The sequence below is a fragment of the Phalacrocorax aristotelis genome, chromosome 6 (assembly GCF_949628215.1).
Source record: "Phalacrocorax aristotelis chromosome 6, bGulAri2.1, whole genome shotgun sequence".
Lineage (NCBI taxonomy): Eukaryota > Metazoa > Chordata > Aves > Suliformes > Phalacrocoracidae > Phalacrocorax > Phalacrocorax aristotelis.
Genome location: NC_134281.1, coordinates 18,251,465 through 18,275,915, shown reverse-complemented (window position 1 = coordinate 18,275,915; position 24,451 = coordinate 18,251,465). Strand labels below are relative to the sequence as shown.

Below are 24,451 nucleotides of genomic sequence, written 5' to 3'. Positions count from 1 at the left end.
GAAGCAGCAGCTCGACAGCAGATCCTTGGGCACCAGCAAAAGATTGCTACAGTCTTAGAAAAATAGACACCAGGCTTTATTCTCCCAGTCACAGCCTCAACACAAGCCACCTTGGGCAAGATGAGGCCTGGCAAAGAGGGCATGTCTTGGTGCTGAGATTAGGAATTTCACCACTCCAGGCCAGCAGGGAGATGAAGAGCAAAGGGGAACCAGTCCACTACATCTAACTTTGTTGTTATATCACACAAATCTGTTTTCCTTATGTCTGATGTCAAGATCTGGAGGATTTTTTTCCTGTAAAAGAACTGACAGTGGGACCTATATATCAGATATAGGGAGCAGGTGTCTCTACTCTCCTGTGCCAGTTAGGCTCTCCCAAACAACACTCATTCTTTTTAACTCCAGGTACTTCTCAGTGTAGAAGGGGTTCCAGACAGGACTGATGCTTGGACAGCTGGGATTTCCCACCCCAGCCCCAGAGCTAGGACAAAGCCAGTCCTCCAGGTAGGCTGTGTCACAGGCTAGGAAAATTCTTGCTTTCTACTGTGCCTGAGGCATGCACGCACACACACACACATCTTCCAGATCCAGCTGCAGAAGTTAGCAAACCTGCCCTAGTTGTGGCTTGGAATTAGCAGGCACAGGAAAAAGACTGAAACTTGACTTCAAACCTCCAGTATTGATTTGGCCCAAGTGTTACCCTTTTCACGCTCAAGATTTTTTCTCTGCCCTCACCCACAAGCAGCTCTCTCAGCATTGTGATCACCAAGCAGTAGTCACCAACTTATCTAAATAAGCACCCCATGTTTCCTAGCCTACCAGGATGGAAAACCTGTCTGATTGCCCAAGCTCCTGCAGGAAGTATGATGAGGTGCTAAAAAAATAATTCTGCTTACAGATTCTTTGGGCTGAAACAGCTGCTTTTGTAGCTGGATGGGGGTTTTGGCTGGCAGCCAGCTTTCCCTCGAAGTCATCTCTACAAGGTACTCCATTCACTTCCTGGTCCCTAGCAAGTCCTTGCAGGAGGGCAAAGGAGCTAGGATTAAACATATACGACAGAGCCTAGCCAAGACACACAATCCAAATTCCCAGACAAAGTACAAGACTAATATAAGCATCACATAGGAACAAACATAATATGGGCTTAAGTCTAGCATGAGCCCTCTGTAGATGTGATCTGAACAGCAGGCTGCACCTTTCAGCCTGGCAGATTCCATAAAAGCAAGGTCTGCAAGACAGCAGATCTCAGGAAGAGAGGCAGGAGGCACCAGGGATTTAGAAAGAGGCTTTAGGGATTCCTTTAGGGACACCTTGAATGATGGAACCACTACCTTCAACCTCCAAATGGCAGTTGGTGCCAATTTAAGATGAACTGGTTCTCTGAGTCCCAACCCCGTTCTGCACAACTGGAGCTACAGGGCTCCAGCTTTTTGGTTGGGAAGGAGGAAAATAAAAAAACCTGTCTGAACTGTCCTCTCACTGTATGTCTGAGACAAGCACCCTAATATCATCAGAGCACCCGATGTCTGAGTGACACTATCAGCATCCCTCCAGCTGTACTACATGCCATAGGTGAGCCAACAGCAGATTAAAGACAGAATAAAGGAGTGAAGCAATATTGCCCAGCTGTGGCCAGATGGCTGGTGTTATATTCCTAGTTTTCCAAAAGTAGTTCTATTGGGTCCCAGCACAATACTCCAAACACTAAATTTCTTTCATAAGACTAACAAATCTAAAGGCTGCCTTCCACCCATGAAGGATTTAAAATAATACCTACCAGCAAAGCCCTCAAGTATGAAAACCTCAAGTTTTAAAGTAGAACGTGGTCTTCACAGGTTCCTCCTCTGCTCAGAGGAGCCTGAGACTTCAGTTACTGTGCAGCCACACCATGTCCCCCCTCACCACAGGGGAAGTCCCACTGAATCCAGCTGCATTGTCAGCCCAGCAGGAAGCAGAAATCTCACAGGAAAGGCTATTCTAGTGTCATTTCCAGGACAGTTTTTCAGATCAGAGACATTTTTGGACCAAAGCCAAAGCAGAGCTGCCAGCACCTCCAAAGAGGTGGCTAAGTGGAAAAATCTCCTCTAAAATGGTAGAAACAATAAAAAATAGGCACTTTTCTTTTTAAACTTTCAATTACTAATTAAAGCAATGAAAAGTTTTCCTCTCTCCATAAAATATTGCATTTCTTTTAGCAATGGGGAAAAAAGAACCCTCACTCCATCGTACATGCATATTTCCCCACTACTGAAGTGACAGAGTTTGCAAAAACTGAAAAGAAAAAAATTCTGCCACCAGAATTATTTTTAACAATTATTTTTAGTATTCAACCATGAATAAGGGATATCAAAGCAACCAACTCCACTTAGTACAGTTGATACTTCTTTGGGAAACAACCATCAGTGCCACAAGGACATTTTCTGTCATGTTAGGGGTGGGGGGTGGGCAGCGAGCTGTAGTCAGCAGCTCAACAAACTTTACTCAAATGCTTTGCTGAACTGGTGTCTAAGCAAGGAAATGCTAAGGGAAGCCTGGAGCCAGAGCATTTCCCATGAGACAATGAATCAAGAACTTTCTTCTGTGACTCTGTCACAGGAGGCAAACTGCAGATGACTTCTGGCTGGCTGAAGCTGCCGCCATGGCATTGCGAGCAGACTGGCTCCTCCGGATGTGTGTATGGAAATGGAACGGAAGCAGGACAAGGAGACCTGCTGGGGAGGCCCCATATTGCAGCTGATTCTGTTTCAAAGCCTGGCTATCATCAGTCGTGCTGAGAAGATGACAAAGGGGTAGCAGGCACCTCTGGCCTGTGCTTCATGTACGAAGAGTAGAAGATAACAAGAAAGAACAAATCAAAAGACTCAGAGCAAAGAAAGAGCTAAGGGCTGGGAAGAAACACATTCTGTGGGACAAAGAACAAGCAAAGCACACACAAAACATGCGATTACCTGCTGTAGAAAAGGCAGCAGGATCATATAATTTGATGCAATGCACAGATCCCTTGAGAAAATGCAGCCTTTCTGCCACTCCATCTTGTTTCAGAGGCTTTCTTTCATGCCTGTGGGTCTCCTTAGCCTCGTGGCTGATTTTCTCCACCCAGGTCTCCTTTGCCCACATGCAGAGGAGGGACACTACTGAAGAGCAAAACAGCTCATGTGCTTCTGAGAAACCTACATTCCTCTCTAGTCACTAGAACACCCCAAATCAACAAGAAATGTTGGCTTCATGAAAGAAAACAAGAAGGGGGAAAAAGAAAGACGGTTTCTAAAGCCAGCTAAATATTAGAAAGTTAAGTCATTGCATTCCCATATAACACAAAGCCTCTGGTTCAGCGTGACCACATCAGAGCTTGAAAGGATTACTAACAGCTTCTGCATGGGTTTCCTGCCAACGCCCATTCAGCAAAGGGTACCCACAGCTAAGAGAACATGTGTAGTCGTGTTGCTTACTTATTTGGAGCTCTTGTTTGGGAGCTCGAAACCAGAATACCAAGAACAGCTATTTCTAAATACTTCTTAGGTGGTTATTCACACACTTGCAATATTCCATGAGCATTTGTCATTGCCGATCATCTTAGCAAGCACTGTTGGCAAAGCAGAGGTGAAGGAATGGTGCAAAGACAAGCAATTAATATCCCATCTTAAAACAGGCCTCAGCGTTGAGTAGCATGGCTGAAGCGCATAGCCAGCTCTTCCTAAAAGCTTCCAGGGATAGGCACCACAAGCTCCCCAGGCAATCTAACCATCACTTCCTAATCCTTAACTACTTTACAAAGCCTTCCCTCTCCAAAGTTTCATGCTGTATCAGCCGTAAGAGCCTGCCTAAAAGCAGGGAGATATGATGAAACATCAAAAAGAAAAAAACGCATGCAAGGAAACCCTAAAATTTCAATCCACTTTATGCAGTTAGCCTGAAGAATAGGAGGTGAAATCCTAGCTCTAGTAAGAGCTGCAGAGCTGCCTCAGGTACTGTGCTGAGGAGGTGCTGCAATCTCAACCCCAGGATGGAGAGAACACAACCTGGATTAAAAAATCCAGGCTGAAGCCCACTCTTCATCCGTGATGGAAAATAAACCATGAAGGACTGAAAATTAAGTCTTCATTAGTTCTCACTGCAGGGCCAACTTCTGTGAGCAGCTCTCAAACATACACTAGACACTCCTTGTTCTCCTCTTTCACTTCAGGAGTCCCCTCCAGCTGTGAGCTACCGACCTGCTTGTGTGCTTTCATGTAGACTCAGCAGTGCCAAACAGTGCCGCATGGATTGTACTGGAAAGCATGGTCTCTACTTCTTCACTCACCAGGGAGGACTGTTGCAAACTGCACAAGTTCAGGGATCCCAGGGACCCACCTGTGACAGGAAAATGATAGGCAAGAGGATTGAGTAAAGCAGAGTGGCTGTCTTAATCTTACGTCTGTCAGAAGGGCTGGTCTTGATTCCACTGTTACTCCATGCACTGATGTTTCTGGCACTGGAAAGGCTTCCATGAGCCAATTCATTTCACTGAACTGGCAGAAAACTAACAGAACAAAAAATTACTGCAGCAACGATGAGCTCAGCTGTCATCTCTGGCTGCATCCACTGAGTGCACATAAGAATATTGCAATGATGTACCAAAACCATATCTTTTGAGCTGCAGGAGCACTGGACATTTATTCCCTTGAGAAACTCATTTTGTGCGTGCTGAAGTGACTTGGCTGGGCCCACGTGCCACTAGCCCACCAAAAGGACATGGGACAGTCAATGATTCTCTGCAGCTTTTCCCAGCCTTCCCCTTAACTATTTTGACAGTTTTTTGTGATTTAGGGCAACCTCTTTCTATCTTTCTATCTGTGCATGCCTAGCACTCTGATGGGAAGGCTTTGCACATCAGGACAAATGGCAGCAGCAAAAGCCCTTACCTCCACTGAAAAGCCCCATCTCTACATAAAAATGGTCACTCCTACCTCACTGCTGGATAAAGACTTTTTCTGTCTCCCACATGACATAAGCAGCAGGATCTGTGTGAGTCACACTTCCTGCAAGGCAAAGTGGCAGCAGGTAGGTCCAGTGTACGCTCCTTGCAGGGAAGTGTCTAACAGTCACTTGCTCACACACTGGGAACAATCAAAGCCACCCTAAAGGATGGGGGAAAGATAGCACTGTGACGCAGCACAAGGAGATAAAGAAAACAAAGAAATGTGCGGATTCGTTATGTTATTCAGGCTTGAGCTCCTAGAAAAGATTTTTTTTTCCGGTCTGCAGCAGCATGAAACATCCTTTAGATGACAGCAGCATTTCTAATACCCTATGGCGCTATTCACCGTGCTCAAAGAAAATTGGCACAGTGAGTCCTGTCTGCTTGCAGCCACTCACTTCTGCGAGGCACCTCTCACACCTCGGCTGCTGCACTGCCAGTCCTATCCAACCATAAGAGAGGTGGGTAATTCGTTTGGCTTTATAGAAAAGAGTAAATTCACAGAGAAATGTATGAAGCTATTCAAATCTCCAAATACTTCCAGCAATAAAAAGTCTGAGGGTTACAAACCCCTGACTCTTTTGAAACAGCCATTTTAAACTTAACTTGATGTTTAGTTGATGAGATTACTTGAAGATAATATATTGCCAGTTGAACAAAGGCAAAATTTGGGACTAAATCTCTTCTTCTTCATTTGTCATCCCTTAACAGGGGGATTCTTGCCCCTTCTGCCTTATTTTTCAGTTTGTCCACCAAACCGCACGTCTGTCCTTCCTGTCTCAGCCAGGAGGCTGAGGAGCCAGGAAGACCAGGCCACCGCTTTCAAAGGGCTGGGTGAGCTCTAGTTTTTATCAGCTCCATGCCATTGAGGAAAGGAGTTATTAGCTGCCTTCTAACCTCACTGAGGAGGCATGAAAGCCAACTTTCCCCTGCTCAACAAGGCAGCTCTTCCAGTAGCACAAACAGGCAAAGGTTTGTTCATCCCATGGTTACACCAGTTCACACCACCCACAGCTGATGGCTTTGTAGGAGATTACATTTACCAGTACAAAGCAAAGGGATTTGTTACAGTCCCATTTCAAGCAGACAGGAGATAAGGGAGTCAGAAAACCTATCCAAATGTCCTGTACAGTAACTGGGTATCCCAGGGATTTCTGTATCTAGGCTCTCCAGGATCAAGCAGCTCTGCACCCTGACAGTAACAACCCCATCCCAGTCACTCAGAACTTTGTCTCCTCTGAGGGTTGTGAAGAAGTAATTAGATCTCTAGCTACTGCTTATTTCCAAATTTTTTTTTTAAAAAAGCTGGAAGTTAGTACCTTTGAGTTCTCTTCCACTTCACCAAATCTGGCTGAAATCTGCACATGGGCAGCAATGATCCAGGATCTATTTTTTCACAAACCAGCCTCAGAAGGACAGTGGGTAGGTGTTTTTACTAACACACCTGCAAAGGCAACTGGAAGTAGTCATGGACAGCCATAGTCAGCAACAGTCCCCGTTCCCAACAGTCCTCCCAAAAACTTACACTGGGAGATAGAAGTCACACCTTTTGGCTCCCAAACTAGTAGTGATCCATTAGGCCCTATTGCCCCTTACCTCTGTAAGAAAAGCATTTCTGGGTAAAAACAAGGATACTGCTAAGTCCTTCTTAGAGTTTCATGTTAAAATGAGGAAGGCAGCCCAAGGTGCTTGTCACAGCTGCAAGTCACCACAGTATTACTTCAGCCACAATGGTACAATTCCATTGACAAGCTGGCATAAAAACTAAATAAAGAGGCTGAATCAAACCTGTGGTGTTCCCAAAAGATATCCTGAAGCTTGATTAAAAAAAATAGTGCTCTACTCCTTTCTGTAGTTATTTTTAATCTAGGGTGGACTGTGTCATTCTGGAACTGAGTCAAATGAAAATGAGCGATTTAAAGCACTTCACTTTCCCCCTGCTGCCCCTCTGCTCTGCGTCAGTCATCACTTCTTGGTTTGTAAATGCTTAGTGAGATTTGCACAGGACCAGGCGAATCAGGCTTCTCCATTTACTGCTATACAACAAATACATTCCAGTAACAGGCTGTTCTCCTGCCAATGCCTTCTGTTTTCCAACTAATTTAATTTTCTTTAGTGACTTTCTTTCAGAAAAGTGAATAACCAGGGCCTTGGGTTGACTCCATGTGGATTCTGCCTCTCAGCAGTGCCAGTTATTTCTTTGCAGAAATCCTGCTCATGTAGGAAGCAGGTACAAAATCTTTCCCCACCATGCCAGACCCAGTTTATTTGCTCCTGGTTCTGCTCCCTTTTCACCATCAGTCAGCTCACTAAGCACCGATGACTACTCTGCCTGGGACTTTTCCTGGCTGCCTCCCCTGCCTGGGTCTCCCAAGTGCATAGCCAAGGAAACCTGTCCACACCTATGCAGGCTGGGGCTGTGCCTTTGTTTTGGGCAGTGATGTGTGCTTGGGGTGGAGGCCACCATTGTTTCAGCTCCCTGATTCCACAAAGGAGCGTTAATAATTTCTTACAACTGCAGTAAATGAAGGGTGGCAGTTACACCCACCCTGTAACATTATACATCATTGTTTTTCCTGTTACCTGTCAAAAAGGAGGTTTCTTCCTTTTGCCATGGGAAGGTGTCTGAGATTGCAATGTCACCAAGGCAGAAACCACTAACTTTAACAGGATTTCTGTCAAAAACGTGGACCATCTTGATGTACAGATGGGGTTGCCCTGCCCTGAGCCAGGCATAAGAGCTCCTGGGACCGTTTCAGTCAGAAATCAGAGCTGGACTTCCTCTCTCATGTGCCATTGTGTCTCCCCTTATAAGGAAGCAATGCAATGGATAGTGCAGCTGCCATCTGTGGTGTTCAAACAAAGCAGTTTGACAGCACCAACAGAAAAATACAACTGCTCTGTGGAAAGCAGAAGTTTTTTCACAAAAATGAAGTAACTCTCATTTAGCCTATGAAAGGTATTTCTTGCAGAGAAATTGCACAAGAGCCAAGCTGAAATCCTCTTATTTGTCTCAAGAGGTACCCAGCTCTTCAGGTGCTCTCTGACTTGAAGAATACAATCACACACCAACCCTTGGCTTCTTCAAGCATCATACAAAACAGAAAACAGTAAGAAACATCCCCCCGCCCCAGTACAGCATGAAGATTATGTACAAGAACTAAAATATTACAGCCAGAAGCCTTATTTTGCAGAAGAAATCTCATTTTTCCTATTCACTGCAACAATAAACCCATCCTCCCAAAACTCAGCTGTGCCAAGAGAAAAAGTTTCACTGCCCCAGCAAAAATTGAGTAGTGAAAAACACAAACAAAATTACACAAGTGGTGAAAAGTAAAAGGAGGTGGTTTAGACACATCCCATCTTGATATGAAATGTTTCAGTAACCAGGGTGAGGAAATGGGTTTTCCTTTTAACCAAGGGTGGGCCAGATCCTTGCCTGGAATAAATCAGTGTTGCCTTGCTGAAATCAATGGATTGTTGCTGATTCACAGCAGCTGAGGATCTGGCATGTGGTTTTCTCCAGACAGTATCACAGTAATTTAATTCTAAATTAAAATCATGTGGAGATGTTGTTTTGATAAAATATTGTTAAATACCAAATATACCAAAACTGAACCAAACAAAACTAAAATTAACCTAAAATGAGAGAGAGTAAAGAGAACGCCTCTCTATTGTAATGTGGACTCAGAGATTAGAAAGAATCATAGGAGAATTTGATGAAATGCCTTGAAGCATTCTCACTGACTAATTAGTCTCTTGATTCTGGAATGAGGCCATTGTTGGTGTGAAGGTTTCAGGGTTTAACACATTTCCTCATGCTCACTAGAGCTCTGCATAATTCCTGAAGCCAAAAGCACCAAGGATGCAAAGAACAGCTAGACAAACTAGCATAAAAGGTGACTTTAAGAGTGACCCTCTCCTGCTAACCCCCAACATCACAGGTGGCTGAGAGGGGCCTGTGGCCATGTTGGGCTTGAAGCCAGTGGGTCCTGCACAGCACCCCACTTCCAACTAAACTGCTGCAACCAGCTGAGAGAAACTCAAGAATATTCTTCAGCTGCAGACATGCAAGCAGCACCCTGGGAACCCCTTGAGCATCACGGCAAGCAGGCAGAGGAGAGGCACACCCCATTGCAACTGCTTGTGCAACTCTGTCTCCATTTAGTCACACAGCAGACATGAGCAGGACTACCACAGCCACGCACCAAGTAGGGAGGGAGTGATGGCCCTCACACAGAGTACCACCAGGCACTCTCCTCCTATTTGCCACTCTTCCTCCTCCTAGATCTGCCCTCCCCACTATGGCAGTGACCTAGCTATCAGCCTTGCCCTGTCTGGCCAAACCCCAACTCCCCCTGATCCCAAGCAACCAGGCCTCCAGCAAGTGCCTAGCCTCTTTTAGGATCAGCAAGGATGATGCTAATTCACTGCTAAAGTGGGTGGCAGTCTTTATTATGTTTCAGGCCTGAGAAATCTCACCAGTGCACTGAGAACCACAGGGCTCCTTCCTAATTACACATCAGAGCACCACGATTCATGTCAGCAGCTCCTCAGCCCCCTCACCTCAATCCTTGCTGGTGTGACACAACAAATCCCAGTGGAAGTGATTAGCAGGTTGCAACCACAGCCGCCTGCTCCCCCGTGCTATTAACAAATAAGGCGCCGTGAATGAGACGTCGGACCGCAGTCAGAGGCCTGTTGAATCATGCTCTTCTGCATTGCAACATCGGAAGTTGCACTTTAAAACCGATCGCCTGGGTTGCTCTCAGATTTCCCAATGAAGGTCGGAGGAGGATGGAGAACCCAGGCTGAGAACATTACATACACTATTCTACATTCCCAAGGGAGGTTCAAAAATTACAACTAGTTCTGGCACCTTTTGTTTTTGTTTTTCCCTTCTCTCCTCTCTTTCTTTTGGTTTGATTAACTTTGGTGACTGGCTTGCACAATTTTATCAGGCCAGGCTTGATGAATCATTCATCTTCAGCAAGCAACAGTGAGAGACTGCAGGCCAGGCAGGGTCTGTGTTTCAGTAACCAAACACAGCAAAAGAAAAATCCTAAACCACCAAGAGAGAGGGAATGGAGGCAGGAAAGACACAGTGGGCCAACAGCACTCATGGACAGCTTTCTGGTGTCTGGTCTCTGACAACTAGCAGCACATTCATTTGTAAAACTGCCAGACCTCCTAGGAAACCTAAAAGGCTGCTGTTACTTATAAAGCTAAATTCAGCTATTCTACGTGCAAGACTAGCTCATTATATTTACAGGTACCTGTCTCATTCACCCACTTCAGGGCCCTTGTTCCCATAAATTTAAAAGGTTTACAGGGTCTGCCTTCAAACACTAAGATACCTCCCCTTTCTGAGCAGGGCCATTTGGAAGTGTCTATCACCGCTGCAGGGCTCAGTAGCATGTACATATAAATATGTACCTGAAAGCCCCACATTTCTGTCAACGCACAGGAAGCCAGAATCAAGAATTTGTCTTCCATGTGGAGAGCACCATATTTTGCATTTCATTTCTAAAAAGCCCCCAGTAAATCTTAACCATACAGGTTTGATTTAAAAATGGTTTAAAACTGTCAGCTGGCTTCAGAAGAGAAGATATACAAGTCAGTCCAATCGATTCTGGCAGTCTGGACTCCTAGCCCCCCTTAAAAAGGAAAACCAAAATAAAATCAACCCTCGTACGTTTTATGCCTGAACTTCAAACAATCTGTGCATAAATCTGAATCAGAGCTCAGCTGGTCAGACATGAAGAGCTTTGCAAACACAGCCCTTTAGGGAAGCTGGAGATGTGGGTAAGCAAAGGCAGCTCCCTACAAACTGCACTGGGGACAGGAAAAGCAAGAGATTTGACCTTTCCAATTTGTGGGAGTTCACACACAAACACAAGAGCGCTTTTTTATTTTGGAGGTGAAAGACTTATTTCTCAACAAAAAAAAAAGTAAAAAACAGTACCTAGAGCTCTTACCTCCTACAGATGGAACAGACAAGATTTCACTCTTGAAACCAGCTGGGCTCATTCCTATCAATCAGAAGCCTTGCCCAAATGTAGGTACAGGAATTGAGGCAAACTGCTCCTTCCAGTTGCCCATATGTTAGCAAACCTTCACGCAGACCATGCTTTACCAGTCCCAAACCCAGATTTCTTAGGTGCTTCAATTTGTGCCACGATTTTGGGCACTGGTTACCAATTGCTAAATCAGATCTAAAACCTCATGCAGTTGTCCAGGCCTGGCTCCCTCGAGCAGCCACACAATCATGGCGAGAAGCATTTTGGCTCACTGCAAGTTACAACAGTGGGCAGGTCTTGAGAGGAGTCTCAGGAAGCCCCCTCAGAGGCAGAAACTTTCACAATCCAAGGGCAGATACCAATTTTCCTACTTAATGTCTTGGAAGGATTCCCCCTCTCTCAGTCATGAATTTAAAGTCATCCAGAGACAAATATTGGCCCTTTTGCAATGTATTTCAAGGACTGATTATTTAACATTTGATGTGGCATAAATTCAAACCCCTTCAAACCCCCCCCCTCAAAAAAAAATAAATTAAAGGATAAAGAAAGGGGCTTCCCACAGCTTAGAGCAAACCCAGCTCCACGCGTCTATCCAAGAAGAGCCAACAGTCCAAAGCTGAGAGGGAAGGAGGCTGAAGATCTGTGGGGCTGGATCTGGAGATAGGAACTTTCACATCTTAGCTTGAGTGTCTGATCCTGGGCTGTACCAGAGTGAGCAGGTACCTCTGTATACAAAAGGTAGCCACAAAAATTTTAACCAAAATTTACATTTCTCTATTAAAAGTCATCATCTACATAACACAGCATTTACTAACAAAAAATCATCTCAGAAGATTCCCAACCAGTTCTACTAGGAACCTAAACATCGCAGCTTTGGGTTAAGGGTGAGAGAGATGAAGCAAAGCTGACTAAAGCTGCTTCCAGTGGCTAAGCCAAGTGAAGTGCAATAAATACAGAGCAAACCTGATTTTTCCCCTTGCTGTTGCACACAATATTTGCAAGCAATTACACTGGCTGCGCAGTTTAACATGCAGGAGAATACTCATGATACTTCATGCATTATTTACACATCTAGTTATGAAAGTTCAGGCCACAAACTGAACAGGAAGCTGGATTTTTTTTTAATAATTTTGTGCCTTAAGATGTCCATTTCAGGTACAAATGGGAAACAGATAAATATGTTTAGGCTCTTTTCTCTATGGTCTTCTACCTCACACAGCCATTTGCTCCTCTGCTAGGATTAACAGCAGGTTACAGAAACACAGAATCATAGAAAGTCCTGAGTTGGAAGGGACCCAGAAAGGTCACTGAATCTAGCTCCTGTCCCTGCACAGGACAGCCCCAAATTCACACCATATCTCTGAGGGCATTGTCCAAGTGCTTCTTGAATATTGCCAGACTTGGTGCTACGACTACCTCCCTGGGGAGCCTGTTCCAGTGCTCTGCCACCCTCTGGGTGAAGAACCTTTTCCTAATATTGAATCTAAACCTCCCCTGGCACATCTTCCTGCCATTCCCTTGGGTCCTATCATTGGTCACCAGAAAAAATAGAGTTCCCTTCTGTATGATGCATCATAGATCTTACTTGATCACTTCTGCTTTATAATCCATATAAGCCATGAATTATGGCAAGTTCTTTAAAAACCCTCCAGACTCACTGTAAAGCAGTGAAGAATACATGTTCTCTGGTAGGTTAAGATCACAATCAGTTGACCTCAGAGGAATGAAATGTCACCATGTGTCCTCAGAGAATGAAAAGCCAACAGCCCATCTGGGAAAGGATGAAGAAAAAAATAATCCATGCAGAGGTTATTTTGTTAACCCAACCTGACCATCTCTCACATAGAGGATACCTGAGGGCTTCTCTAGCAACAGACAGGGTCATGCTGCAGGGCTCAGCTGACTGCTAACAGGATGGGTACTCTGCACTCACAGTCCAGAGCTCAGATTTAGTCAAGGTAAATAGTGGCTTACAGCCACCATTACCTGAAGGCTGACCAGTGACCTGACAGCCATGGTTCAGCTCCTAGAAGACAGCCATACCTTCCCCATCTCAGCAGCAAACCAAGCCTGGAAGCTATGCAACTCCCTCAGTCTAAGAGGTACTTCCCCTCAGTACGAACATACACGATCTGCATTGATGCAATGCAGATCGCTGGCTCTGTACTCAGGGGACACGGCACCCTTAGGATGCCTGACCTTTAGGTGTTCCCCTGACCTTCCGCTCACATGCTTTTAGGGAGTTGGAGATAAGGCTACAGCAAACAAAGGACATCTAGTGTCTCTGTAGGTCACCTCCCCGTATCCAGATCTTCTCTGGTGCCCCCAAAGGTCAATTCCCTGTCTCCAAAGCAAGCACAGATTTTCTGAGAATCCTCTTTCAAGGGGAAACCTTATGTCCCCCCTACTCCCATCCTTGAAGCAACACTAAACAGCTTTTGGAGTCTGCTAATATCAATGTGTCAAGGCTCGCTTTGCAGGAGGACTTTTAACATCATCACCAGGACACCTTATTTTTCAGTTCTGAACTGCTACAAGAAGAGACATCTCAGGGAAAGAAAAAAAACCAAAACGCAACACACCAAAGGGCTGGAGAGAAGTTTTCTCCCTAACTTCTGACCAGCACTGAGCTCTGATGAAGGTAAAACTAAAACAACTAAAACACTAGAACCAAACACTTCCATTTCTGTAGTCTAGGGAAGAGAGAGAAAAAAAACAAAAGAGACAGACCTTGAAGGAGGAGGGGGCTCACATATGACCTCCTCTCTCTCCCTGTGGCATCTATCCGTAAGTTTCTCTGTCAGGGTCCCAGCAACAGAGCTAAGCAATGGATGATAGAGACAGTAGCTCTCCAAGCCATTTTGGGAACATCCCACAGAGTCTGAAAGCAACATTTACAATGCTGTTTTGCAGCTGGGAGAAGAAACAGTGTAATCCAGTAATCAAGGAAAGCAGTCAGACTCACAGACTATTTAACCCATAATAAATAATAGTTTCCTAAACTTTATTGTGGTCACAAAGTCAGAACAAAATTTGATAAAAAAGTACAATTATTGTGCATAGAAAATTTTGAAAAATGTCACTAAATCCTCAGGGGAAAATGACGAGTGCCTTTTTAATGAAAAGCAAGCTTACGGATTGCTGGTTTCTGAAAGCAGCCTGGTAAATATTTTTGTTTTCCAATAAGCAAAATAAATACTGGAATGGACCCATAGGGCCTTTCCCTTACAGTGCTCCAAACCTCCCCCTTTTTCAAAGTTGAATAAAGGATGCCTGTCCTCCAATTTTAAAACCAGTAACTGGTCCCAAATGTACTGTGAGCCAGAGGTGGGTAGGGCAGCGGAGGAAGGCCAGGAGGCCCTGATGTACACTGGGGATTGCAATGAACGGACAACAAGAAGAACCACCTGCTCCTGACAAACTAGATTGGGAAAGTGCCTGGAGATGGAGCTTATCATGCCACAACTTGAACATCCCCAAGCAATTCACACACCCATATATCTACATGAAAGCAAAGAGATGGGAAGGAAGCACAGTTAGGGTTTGGCACTGCTCAAGCCCCATGCAATTACAGGCAAGAGTAAACATCTTATTCAAGGATGAGCAATCGTCCCTCAAGGGAAAACCCTGGGGCTTCCAGCCCTCCCAAGAAGGTCACAAATGGGTACAGGAAACAAGAGGAGACTTGTACAAAGGGAAGGAGCTAAACTTCACTGCTCATGAGTGAGGATCTGAACAGACAGGTCCATGTGCTCTGGCACTGGGCACAGGTTTCAGGACAAATGCATGGGAAGCTGTTGCATCACTGAACCTTTTGTTCCTGAAGCTCCAAGGGCATTACTTAATCTTTCTTCCCAATAAAACAACCGACATAAAATCTCCAGCTTGGCAGGAGCATCTAATTTAGTGCTCCTGACAAAAGTCTCTCCTCTGTAGCAGAAAGAGGGGACATCATGAAGCTGGGAGCAGAGCTGCTCCTTAGGGAGGCAGGGAATCCCAAAACAGAACTCAAATTCTGGTGAATCCTCCCTTAACACACCTCCATGCCCATCACACAAGCTTCAACATCTCCAAATCAAGGCATAGCTTGAAAGAATAGTTCTTTAAATCAGTTTTTATATTCAGTGCCATCTGCTTAGTACAGCCAAGTTTACAGCTTTTCCAGATGCCATTTCCCATTCATTAAGGCCCAACAAGGCATGCGCCATGCAGTGTCTGACCTAAGAAATTCATACCCTAAAGACTTACTGGGAGCTATTGAGACTGCTTCTGCAGAGCTGTGGGGGCTCCCAGGAGACAAGCATACGCTCTTCTCTGTAGTCACATCCCTGCCACCATCCCATGCAACTGGGTGACTCTCAGCAGGCTCAGAATTCTTTCCTCCATGAAGACAGGAGTATCATGAAGTTGGCAGCAGAGCTGTTCCTCACAGATGCAGGGGATCCTGAAAATATACTGAAACTCTGGTCAATCCTCCCTAACACACCTACAGGCCCCACCATACAAGCTTCAACAGACACCTCAAGAACCGAGACAGATAACATATGTTAGCACACAACAGGTACCAAGGGCCTGAGGAAAACTCAGTTGAACTCCTTTAGTGGGCTTCGGAGGGGACAACTGACAGCTCATTTGTTGCCCTAAGTACCTGTTTCTCAGATGCCCGGGCTGGACCAGTCGATGCCAGCTAATTAATCTCCCTACAAAAACTGAAACCATCTGGCTGCACAGTAACAACTCTTCCTGCCTGGGCTCAGAATCCCACATGGCACATCATGGAGAGGCCATATCAAACGAGAAGTGTGGTAACAACATACTCTTTGCTGCTATCATACAGCCTAAGTAACTGCTTGGGAAGTCCAGGCAGCCGCTCAGCCTGCAGACATTTCCTTCCTTTGCTTAGTGGTCCTGCCACATGGAGAGACCACCCCCCCTCACCTAAACACACAGCTGGCAGCAAGGGGCTTCACAGCCATGGAGGTGTAAGCCAGACCAGGGGCTCTTTGGCAAGGAGGCCAGAGCAGGCCCTTTTCAGTGCACCCCTCTGGCTGCAGCCTGAGGGCCAGCAAGGTTATGCGTTTCTGGTCAAAAAGAGCAGGGCTGACAGCACCAAGGTGAACAGGGACAGCCCAGCCACCTCCCAGCCCACCTACTTGTGCTGATCCTTATCTGTAAACACTGACTTCTCTTCCTCTGCTAGTTTCCTGGCCTCCTGGGGAGGAGGAGGAAGGAGTTTCCTGCTCTGTGGAGCCACAGTTTAACAGAAGCATCCACAGCCTTCACAGCCCTGGTTTGGCTGTCATGAGTCCTTGGCTTTGCCCCTGCACAGCCAAAGTCACATACAATCCCCAAGCCAAGGTACAGCCCTAGGATCAGGCTCACAAGGATGATGGATAATTACCAGTAATCACTCCAGCTGCTCCCTGCTCTCCCACCACTGCTATGGACAGATACAGGAAAAACAGTGGAGGAAACAAGCCTTTCCTGTGAATGCCCCAACTAAATTGAATCAGCAACAAGTTTCAGAGAATGTTCAGACTGGTGGCCCCCGAGGGACCTTCACAAGCACTACTGCATCCCTTATGCTGCTGGATATATCCACACATACAAAGGCTTTACATATTGGTCATATAAACAACATATAAATAACATTTCAGGACAGTAATGAGACAATCAAACCAATAGTTCATTAATAACAGGGCATTCAGTGTAAGCTTTTCCCTCACTAACCCAAGCACAGCCCATTACCAAAGCAGGCTGAGTTTTTCTTTATTGATTTTATTTCATTAATAAAGATGACAAAAACAGAGTGAGGGTACTAAGAAACCAACACATGTAAACTACAAAAATTCCCTGAAGGAACCAGAAATCACACTCCACCAAAATCTGGTAGGATAAAGATAGCTATAATTCAGGGCCCACATGCTTCCACCAGCAGCACCACACAGGCAGCCCACACCCGCTGCCTGGACAACCTCATCACAGACAGCTTGCAAAGGTCTTCCCTTAAAACAGGTCTTTGTACAGGGCTCTTGTCACAGCCTGACTGGGAAAGGAAAGGTGAAGAGTCTGCCACCAGCACCCTCCCATGTCTCCTCCTGTTTGGGGGAGCTGGACCTTTCCCTTCGGTTTTCACCAAAAGGCAGAGTTAAGCTCAGCTCAAGGTAGGTAGAAACAGACAGAACTTTATTTTGAACGTGCTTCAGTTGCTCAGTGCAGTACAGCTGCAAGAACTGGGAGGAAGGAGGGAAAAAAGGCTTTGTGGTTTAATTATGAGAATGCTAACATCATAAGAAATAAGGCAGTGAGGATGGCAGATATAATTACTCTATAAGATGCATTTCCCTTGGGCAGGAGATGAGATATCCTTTGCTATGCAGAAGAGTCTCCTGGCAAAGGCTGGCAAAGGGCAAGAAAGATGGAGCTGCAGAAATCCACTGGCCCCTTACCAGTGTTGCTTTCTTAGCAATGGGAGGACAGAAAACAAATTAACCGAGTCCTGGGAAAGAAAGTAGTTCTCCCTTCTCCTTGGGACCTTCCTGGCCACTCCTCAGGATCCCTGACCTGTGCAGCTCCCCCAGGTTTCCACAGATGTCACAGATGTATCCTGCTTGGCAGGGCCCTTGACCCAGGGAGTGATGCAGAATGGATAAATGCACTCTGCTGCACTTCTTGAAACCTGGGCAGGCAGAAATGAGCTGCTTATGCTGGGAAAACCCAGCAGACTCCAGGGAAATACACAGAATTCCACAAAGCTGTTTGGAAAGAGCCACAGCAAAGTGGCCTGTGGCCCAGTGCAGATTATCCTAAATCCCTTGGCTTCATTGAGCCAGGGACTGCTCCATACCTGTTGCCTCCAAGAGAGGGCTGCTTTTCAGCACTTAAAATCCAAGGAGCACTTAAAGTGCAGCAGCCTTGCAAGGCCTACAGACTCTTCAGCTGCCCATGGACAAGGCTCAGCATGGGAACATTAAAATAAACTGCAAAACTATGTAAGCAGAATCATCATCAGGCACACTGTTACTCTAGTCAGTGAGGATGGATAAGCATCCTCCTGCAGAGTGCTGCAGACAGAAAGAATTGCTGTTGTGTTGCCTTGCAGGTCCGAGTAAGTCCGGGAGCTGACAGGGCAGTGGGATGGAATTTCCTTTTGTTTATTTACATCTTGAGTCCATCCCAGTACCTCTTACCCAAGAGATCCTTTGCTGATCAAGCAAAGTTTCAGCTAATGAGGCTATTTTTAGCACCAATTGCTAGGAGAAGCTCAGTCTTTTAACAAAGCCTCCTCAACACTGTAACAAGCACATTATTGCTGAAGGGAAAGAAAAAAGCTGGGGGTGGGCCTGTATCTAGGTTAGCAACAATCTGTCACATATAGCCATGTTTTATGGGAAGTGTGTAGCTAATAAATGGCGATTATAGAAAGTGGAGGGGAAGAGGTAATCCTGAGAAATTTATAGATAAGGAATCACATTAATAGGAGATAATGTAGAGCTGAAAAACTGTTATAAAAAAGGCATTAGAAGAACTCTGTAATTGGGGTTATTAGACACAACTACACCAGGCTTTTTTTTTTCCATTCTGGGTGCATGTCACTGTGATGGATGTCACTTTTGATAGTGATAACAACAGTAAAATATCCCTGTTAAAGTGGAGTACATTAACTTTTATATTGGTGTAATTTACTGCATTATGAGTTCCCATCATTCAGGAGCGAAAGACAAAATGCTCTTCCTTACCATGTCAATAACCACGCATACACTTTACAGGAAGAAGTGTTTCTTTAAGTATCTATTGTATGTTAAATAATTCTTTTAACTTTCCATTACTCTTTTCAGGAGAGACAAGAAGCAGGAGAAAGGGCTAAGCTATTCATATTCCTAACATACATCATGAGCTGTATTTGCCATTGCTCTGTATCTGGTGAAGTCATTCACAGCTGCTTTCCTGGTCACACATACAAAAGATTAGTTTGCTACACAGGAAGGGGCAGAATGGACTGGACAGTAACTACCATTTTTAAAAAACTATACATGCATCAATATAATATTGAAGGTAGCATTAAGTGCCACTCACTCGCCAAAAGAAAACAAAGTATTCTCCGGTAGAGAAACTGCTTGCAGCACTGGACTGATTTACAGTGTGGTTCAATAACAGGAAGGTGAAGTCCCTATCCCTCAAAGTTGAAACGATGCTGTACCTGCTACAGCATTACAGCCACATGTGCTTTAGGTGCTTAGAGTTATAAATAGAAAAAGTCAAGCCTCAGCTTGTTTCTATCTGTTCTCCATTGCAGAAGCTAAACAACTGCTAAAGGACCAGCACAATAAGGCCTTGAGGGACTGCAGCAAGAATCCTTCCTGCTTCAAGATAAACTAGTTTCAAGATGGTGCGGCGCAATAAAGCAGACCAAACTACCCACACCAAGGGCAAAAGCACTGTTAGAGAATCTACTTCAAAACTGCATAGATACCACTGTGATTTCAAAAATGGGAGCGGGCATCCAGGGGCTGAGTTACAACAATTTTTCATACTACCTAAAAATCATAAAAGGAGGAAATTTTCCTTCTTCCTGCAAGTCAGACCATACATGCAATACAAAGCAAGCATCACTGTTTAGGTGGGCTCCTGCTTTCACACAATCACTCCCAGTCTCTCTTAGCCGTGAACCCAAGTCCACTGCAGCAAACAGACCTAACAGCTCCCTCCTATTACTGTATTCCTCAGGGTCAAGGGGTCTGCGGGGCACTGAACATGAAGATTGTTCTGCTCACGTTCAGTTTTGTTTGTGAAATCAATCAGTTTTCTTGCCTCCAAAAAGGCAGACCTTCCCACCAGCTCTCAGCGTGAACACAAAAACCCCAAACAAGGTTGCGCATAGCACAAGGAACAGGCACCGAGAAATGCAGTCAGCTCCCCAGAGCTGCACTTTCTTTCAAATTGCAAATTACAGAATAGCTTCAATGTTAAGAAAGGATTAAATGACTCTGGTTTGTTTCCACAGCAAAACACTGCAGTGTGGCATTACTGAATGCCATCCCACCCAAATGGAATTTGATACTTCATTCAAGCCCAAACATTTTTTCTTCCATGTGTTCAGCCGATGAATTGAGGATTCAACTGTTTATACCCTACTATGTGCTGGTTTGGGATTTGTGGGTGGTTTTTTTTTCCCTCTTAACTGTCACTACATTTGACCAAAGTGACTCCTGCCCACACACACAAAAAGGCTTTAGCTAATACCCTCTAAAACAGAGAGAGAGGGGCCTCTTCCTGCAGGCCTCACTGTTGCTACCCACCCTAGCTCTGCAGTACAGGACCCAAGATATCTAAAGCTACCTGCCATCTCCCTGCCTTCTACTGCTTCTTTCACAATGGTTAGAGGGCTGAGAAAATATTTACCTTGCATTTGAGAAAAGGTCATTGACTGGTGGTGTAAACCACTCTCCCCCAAGACAACAGGAATGGGGGTCAGATCCTAAAAGAGGAAAAATCAGCCTGGAGTCTTCTTCCTCCTCCCCTACTTCCTCCCACATCCCATTCAGATAGTATGAAAAGGCTCTCAGTGGCTCCAAGCCCAAATAAAGAAGAACATATTTCATGTTCTTCATGAAATCTACCTCCACTGGTCCCTTGTTCAGCTCTCAGCAGGAAGCAGGGCTCGCCCTAAATAGAACCAAGGTGGGTAACAAAACAGGAAGATTCATTTCCTGTAGCACCACGGGGCTGGCAGGAGCAGTTCCCTGTCCTTGGCATGCTTTCCGAGTACAGTTCTCCAAGGTGGCACAAGCAAACACATGAACTGGAGCAGAGGCCAGTTGCACTTGACTGGCCTCACCTCCAAAATACACTTTCTTAGGTGTGCTCTTTATATCCAGCTGCAGAAGCAGTGACACAAGAGCACATCAGCTGCATCACAGTGCTGCTGCACAGCAGGGGATGCAGGATATGAAACAAGTTTGGCGGCATAACACTCAAAGAAAGCAATGCACTCCCCTGTGCACACCACAGTGTTTTGTCGATTTCAAGTTCACTTTTTATGAGCAACTTGGTGGTTCCTGTGTGGTTTCATGTACACAAAGAAGAAAAGGGCATAAACGCTCAATAATTTCAATGAAAAAACTCCCACTCAAATGCAAGGTACAGTAAAGTTAATAAACTTTGTAATTACAATCTCAGAGTACACATCTGTTTGTACAAAATACCCCCTAGTATAGTGACTAGTCACACAGAAAACCCATACACAAATACAACTGCCTGACTAACATCAAGCCTAATTCAAAAGCCATTAAACAAAATGTGAGCCTGGCTGTTGCTTTCAGTAGCCTTGGATCAAACCACTTCAGCACATGAATAGTTTCACCATTTCTTTGCTTGCACAGGGAAACATCTGTCCATTCAAAGCAGCAACAGCTGTTTTAACATGGAGCAGTGGTTGGAAAGAACAAACATCAGGGAGGAGGGTGACAGAAAGAATATATGCTTGGGGAAAGGAACAGGGGGAGAAAAGGGGAATTTTAACAAGGATTAAAATAGCTGGTGTAGAGATCCCTATCTGGCTTTAAACAACTTGGCTCCCATGCTGTAACAAGCACAGCTGCAGCAGCCCAGCTTCAGCGTGTGCAGTTCTTCCTGCCTCAGATCCTAAAGACGATGTTTCACACGATGGTTGGTTCAAACTAAGGCGTCATTTCATTTTATTCCCCATCCTGTCCTATGCATCCCACAACACTGCCTCACTCTTCCCCTGGGCCAGCTGCAACATTGGCCCAATCCCCCCAAAAACTACTCCATCTCAAAAAGACAGCAGCAAATAAGCTGTTAGGGAAAGAAATAGTTTTACGTTTTGGCTGAGTGTGAGCAAAGCCAATCCACAGACAGGTAAGTGTCTGTGAACAAGCAAACAAGTTGTTTGCTTTTTGCAAGATAAAGCAGAGTTCTGCAGAAAGAACCGAGCTTAATTCATTCACCTCCAAGAGTCATCCTTCCTCCCTGCTGCTTGCTGAGGGTTTTACACACACACTCAAGGAAGGGCTATTACAGATAACCTGCTGAGGCAAATATTAGGCACTGACTTCAAACATGAACAAAAAGCAAATTGTGGCTGGACTTCCAATTACTTTGATGCCTTCATGGTCACCAAACACGATATTTCAGACAGGTCATATTCCCTGCTCAGTGCTCAAGTCAGTCCCTTTCTCCTTCCAAGAAGCTCACAGTCATTAATCATTATTCCTTTCTGTAGAACACTTACCAGCAACCCAGAGAGACTGCACCACTGCCTTGCAAGCGTCCCACCAGGTTTTGCTTGCAGCCGGCTCAGTTGTTCATGAGAAAGAGGGAAAGGTGGGCTGGCTTCTTGTGCTGCCACTTTACCCCAAGGCCTGCAAGACAAAAAGGTCAGGGAGTGCAGAAAAAGGACAGCTGGGGAAGTTGCCAGAAGTAAAAGATTACGGAAACAGAGCTGCCACTACAGTCATTTGTTGCAAGGTAGGGCTCCCATAGAGAGCTGTCTCTGTGCAACAAGAGCACATGTGATACAGGACGGCAAGTACTTGGCCGTTGCTTTGCTTCAGTTCCCTAATCCAGCACAAATGCATTTGGGGATTTATGGGTTTCTGGAGGCTTCCAGCAAAGCTCAGGGCCTGTTCCTTGGGTTATTGTTTTCCCATCTGTTTCTCTTCATTTTATTCCATCACAGAGGCCCCATCGTGGGACACAAGAATGTGACCGGAACAATAGGCAGAACTTGCTGCCTCCAGGACTGCAGTGAGGGCAGAGCCGCCATTGCAGGATGGGAGCCAGCAGCTTCTAAATTTAGCCCTTTCTTGCTTATTCCAGATCACATTCACACCCCACACTCAAGAAGTGAGGAGGCTTTCACCAAACCACTGTCCCCGAGCACTGCACATCCAGCAGGGCCCCTGAACATAAAACATTCATTTCCCTTCTAATAAATGCCAACAGGAAGACTTCCTGCTCCCTCCTCCCCTTTCCAAATCTCTATTTTGCCAGACTTTTTTCTTCATATAAGCAAACTAAACAAAACCATCTTCTCTGCAAGTCTGGTGGCCTTGGAGCAGCACCAGGACTCTGGAACTTGGACAGCGTGGCACTGCCTGTCAGTGTAGGGCCCTGCAAAGAGGCAGAAACGGGTGAGCTCGTTTCCCCCCATGTTTGAACGTGAACTAAACTCACCAACCCACAGAGACTTGCCCCAAGCCCACACCCCAACACCTGAGGGCAAGGCAGGTGAAAGAGAACCAGGTCTGAGCACCCATCTGGCCTCAGTCACCGCTGTAGCATGTGCATACACCTCTCAAATGCAGTGGGTAGGGGACTGTTGAGCAAAAGCACAGGTCTTATTGCGAAGCTTTCCTCACCATGTCCCAAGGCACCTCTCTACCACTTTGAGGGCTGAGAGGGCTCTTGCCCTGCAGGAAGCCAAGCTGACTGTAGCACCAACCGCAGTGCCGTTTAGCACTTAACTCATTTACATCATTAAGGTGAGGGGATCCTGCAGAGCAAGAGGAAACCCCATTATGCTTCCAGAAACACTTACCTAAGAGCTGTGCCACTTGAAAATAGTTCAATGATGGACAAGTCCTCTTTCTGCCACTGCTGCAAGAGTTGTAGATTAGGACCGCTCTGCACTTCGTCTCTCCAGTTCTACCAAAAGCTGACGGAGTCCCAGTGAGCGGTTTGAGCACACAGATGCCCTCCTAGGCACCTTGTTGCCATCCATATTACTCCCCCTGTGTACCAACATGTTTCCACACGTGTCCTTTCTCCTCTAGCCATTCCCACAACTGCCAGGTCCCCATTCCTTCTGAAAGCCCTCCACTGTAAGTGGTTATATCAAGGAGAGAAGGCTGATGCTGGATGTGATGTAAGAATATTTTTTCGCCTTTAAAGTATGTCTGTTCCCAGAACATTAGTGGTACCTAACAGCACCCAAGCATGGATGGAGAAATGACACCTTCTGGTGGTATCACAAACCATGCCACTAATTTGCTTTGTGGCCTCAACTCATTGCCTGTTAAATTTTCTTCCCTGACGTATTTGCTTCCAAGGGCTGCTCTGAGGTAGGGGTGTCTGACAAGTGTTTGGAGAGGCTTGGACAAATGCAGCACAGTTACAAGGCTGAGCAGATTGTCTTCCTGCATTGGGATCAGCCCTGTTCCTCTTGTGAACACTGAACACCTTTTCACTGCCAGCACAGGCTACATTCATCTGCCATGCAAATCCCTTCCCTTTTACTCCTTTTGTGTCCTGGAGCCTGGCTTCCCTCTGCTTGTGCCAAGGAAGCAGTGCCCGGTCAGCTCTCTGAACAACTAGCACATGCCAGCAAGCCGTAAACTAGTCCTCTGTACCCAGCAAGTCTGAAAGGAAGGGAACACTTTACATCTGGCACTCCTGCAGGTCTTGAGACAGTGGTTATTTACCCAAGGTAGAGGAGAAAAGGAGGCCGGAG

General features: G+C 45.5%; 2 long non-coding RNA genes across 4 annotated transcripts in view; both read right to left on the bottom strand.

Annotated features, from left to right (window-relative positions):
- The window catches only part of LOC142058695 (uncharacterized), a 264,243-nt gene extending 259,425 nt beyond the window's left edge, over window positions 1–4,818 (bottom strand). For both annotated transcript variants that reach the window (XR_012661066.1, XR_012661065.1), the window contains exon 1: window positions 4,212–4,818. This is a non-coding gene — a long non-coding RNA (uncharacterized LOC142058695). The remainder of the gene's footprint in view (window positions 1–4,211) is intronic.
- A 33-nt stretch (window positions 4,819–4,851) lies between these two features.
- LOC142058696 (uncharacterized) lies at window positions 4,852–23,226 on the bottom strand. 2 transcript variants are annotated; one of them, XR_012661069.1, is made up of 4 exons: window positions 22,232–23,226; window positions 15,226–15,432; window positions 12,636–12,748; window positions 4,852–11,702 (listed from the first exon to the last, which is right to left on the bottom strand). It is a non-coding gene; the product is annotated as an uncharacterized LOC142058696 (long non-coding RNA). The 2 variants fall into 2 exon arrangements; XR_012661070.1 differs by having other exon boundaries at window positions 15,226–15,421.
- Window positions 23,227–24,451: the final 1,225 nt, after the last annotated feature.